The sequence below is a fragment of the Desmodus rotundus genome, chromosome 12 (assembly GCF_022682495.2).
Source record: "Desmodus rotundus isolate HL8 chromosome 12, HLdesRot8A.1, whole genome shotgun sequence".
In the NCBI taxonomy this organism is placed as follows: Eukaryota; Metazoa; Chordata; class Mammalia; order Chiroptera; family Phyllostomidae; genus Desmodus; species Desmodus rotundus.
In genome coordinates, this window is record NC_071398.1 from 12,483,063 (window position 1) to 12,486,380 (window position 3,318).

Sequence of the window (3,318 nt, forward strand, 5' to 3'; positions counted from 1 at the left end):
GAGCCACATGTGAGCTTTGTTCACTCTGATAGATGCATGTTTAAAATTACTTTTAAATCAACCATACAAAAGTATATACAATGATTCATAAATTCTGAATATGTGTAGGAGGGTATTTAATTAATATAGAAAATATACAAATGTAGTGGTTTTTGTTCTAGGATGCTGTCTCAGATTGTAGGATATTTTGCCTTCATGTCTTACACATTTTATAATTTTCCATTTTGATTATATGTTAAACAGTGGCAAAAAATTTGTTTTATTTGTTGTTGGACTTCAGTACATATTGAGTCTGATAGGGTCTGTAATTAACAAAGATGAGTAAAATCAACATGACCAGCAATGGAGCTGTTATTCTAGGTCAAAGATTTTGAATAGAGAGGGAGATTCCAGCTCACTCCCTGTATTTGTCTTAGAGACAGTGTCTGTTTCCTTCCCCATAGCACTCCTAGTGCCTTGAATGGTTCCTGACACGCTGTAGGATGCTTGTGGAATATTTGTTGAATGAGCAAACACATTTGAAGTGCACGGAAATCCTCACACTGGGCTTCAGTATTACTTGGAAGCGGATACTGAGTTTCCTCTGCCCGTAATGGAATCGTGTTGCATCTGCCCAGACAGTATGAATGACTAATGGGGCATTCTCTGAAAGAAAAGCCCTCCCAGCTTGTAGCATGGCAGCGAAAAAGATGAGATTTAATGTCCAGAAGTTTCACTTGGAATCTTGACTTAACTACATTCTCTTTTTTTGTGGAGTTTGCTCGGCTGCCCAAATACGTAAAGCCCAATTCTCTTCACCTGAAAAGCACGAATATTTCTGAAAGTGATTGAGATGCTAGTAGTCAGCCTTTACTAGGCTTTCACTACGGTGCCACCCTCTGCGGGAAGAGAATTGCACACATCACCATATTTCGTGTATGTGAAGCCTGTGAATTAGCAGAGAACTCAGTAAGTGTCCAGTTCTTCTCTATGGTGATTGAATTCTTAAGACCATTCCAATTAACTTTCTGTATATTTTATATCACCTTTATTTTTCTTTAGGTTTTGTAAATTATTCTAGATTATACTTCATTGCCCTTTCCCTGAAGACTTTAAATTCTTCAAAGGAATGAACCATTCCCTTCTTGAATTGTATAAGGTTTATCGAATTACCAACTCTTAAGCGCGATTTTGATGGTATGTAATCTCTGCCAGAATAGATGCAGTATTATCTCTGATCAAGGGTCATTGATGGCTTTAGGATTCTTTGAGTGGAATTGTTTTCTTCTTTTATATATACAAAGCTCCATTTTTTTGACAGCTCTGTGCCTTCCACACTCTTCAACTTTGACCTGTTCTCTGGAGCAGCATCGTTCTCCAACAAGCCTGAGATGGTTGACTGTCAAAATCCCCATAATTATGTCATACAGATAGCAAGTCAGGTGACAGTAGCTCTGTTCTATGAGTGGCATATTAATTACAATAGATGCAATAGATAAAGGAGGGTAGAACAATTGTGGGGCTTTCAGGAACCTGTGCCAACCTAGGAGCTGCCTTGGTAAAGAGCATGAAGAAGCAAAGTTTGCAGAGGAGATGCCATAAAGGGAGGGGAGTGCTGATGGAGGCTCCTTCCTGAAATGTGGGTTTGGGGAAGGTCACTGGCTGAGTGGGTGGGGCAAGGTGGGAACTTGGACCACATTAGCCGTGCCACACAGGTAGGAACCGATGTCCATTTAGCATTCCCTAAATTCATCTATATTAAAAAAAACCCTGATATTTTTGGAGTGTCTGCTACATGTTGAACTCTGTGCTGGGTGTTTCCAGATGTTATTTCATTTACTATTCAGAGACACCTCTGAGTTAGGGGTTGCTAGCCCAGAGGAAGAAACTAAGGCTAAGGAATGTGAGGTGGAAGGAAGGGGGAGAAACGTATAGTAACTTTCCTCATCTGGAACACAAATGAGAATGAGGCATGAGTTTTTATCTACTTTTTATTTAATTTTTGTTGGTTTTAAGTGTACAACTCAACAAAACATCAACTGCACACTAAGCAAACCCACCCACCACCCACCACCCTAAGCAAAGTCTCTCTCTGTCCTCTATTAACCCCACTTTGCCCAATTCCAACTGCCCACTACCCCCTTTCTCTCTGGCTATCACCACACTGTTGTCTGTGTCTACATGTTGCGTTGTATATGTGTTTGTGTGTGTAATCCCTCCACCTTCTTTCATCCAGCCCCCCAAACCCTCCCCTCTCTAGTAGCTGTCAGTCTCTTCCATGTATCCTGCTTATGTTTCTATTTTGTTAATTAGTTTGTTTTGTTCATTAGACTCCACATAAAAGTGACATCATATGGTACTTGTTTTTCTCTGACTGGTTTATTTCACTTACTGTAATAATCTCCAAGTCCATCCATTCTGTACAAAAGGTAAGACTTCCTTCTGTTTTATGGCAACATGGTATTCCATTGTGTAAATGTACCACAGCCTCTTTATGCAGGCTCCAAACTCATCTACTGATGGGCACTTGGTTGTTTCCAGATCGTGGTTGCTGTAAATAACGCTGCAATGAACAAACATGATGAAACACTTCGTGAATTTGTGTGTCATCCTTGCTCAGAGGCCATGCTAATCTCTGCATTGTTTCAGTTTTAATACATATGCTGCCAAAGCAAGCACAAGGCATAAGTTTTTAAAAAGCACTAAAATTTCCCTTTCCACCCCCTCCTGGCTTTTTTTTTTTTTTTAATGTTCCCAAAAGGCTGGGATTAGGAATCCTCCCACAGCCCATCTCTCCCGAGAACGTTTATAGCACTGCTTCTGATTAACAGATTCGACCCAGTGGCATAAGGCACAGCTTCTCCCCTTTAAGAAAGAACAAATAAGAATGAAGTGTCAGATTGCATTGCTAATTATATATTCTGTTCAAGTGTCAACCATCTGTTGCAATTGTTTAAAAAGCAGACATAAGTCAACTGTTGGGGTGAGATGTTTGCTGTTGTAAACACACAGAAGTTAGTGACACCAGTGGAGATTTGTCGCTCTGGCAGGTGCCTGAGGCTGCACTGGGATTCGGTTGATGTCTTTGGAAGCCCAGCCTCCTGTGTGAGGGTCAGTGGTAGCTCGAGGTCACTGATGATTAAGTGCTTACTAGTCATACTTCAGACCTGGAAAGTATTCTTAAAGGACCAGCACTCTCAATTTTCAGAAGGGATAACTGAGATACAGGGAGGAAAAGGCACTGCCTATTCTACACTTTAAAATGTCAGCACTTACAATTTTCTGAAAGTTTGTATTTGCACATAGGAGGATCCTCCCTCAGGTGCATTAAGTCTCTAA

The 3,318-nt window shown here is 40.5% G+C and overlaps 1 non-coding gene across 1 annotated transcript; it reads right to left on the reverse strand.

Moving 5' to 3' along the window:
* Positions 1-2,554: 2,554 nt before the first annotated feature.
* LOC112296789 (U6 spliceosomal RNA) lies at positions 2,555-2,658 on the reverse strand. The gene has a single exon (XR_002973969.2). It is a non-coding gene; the product is annotated as a U6 spliceosomal RNA (small nuclear RNA).
* Between the last annotated feature and the right edge of the window lie 660 nt (positions 2,659-3,318).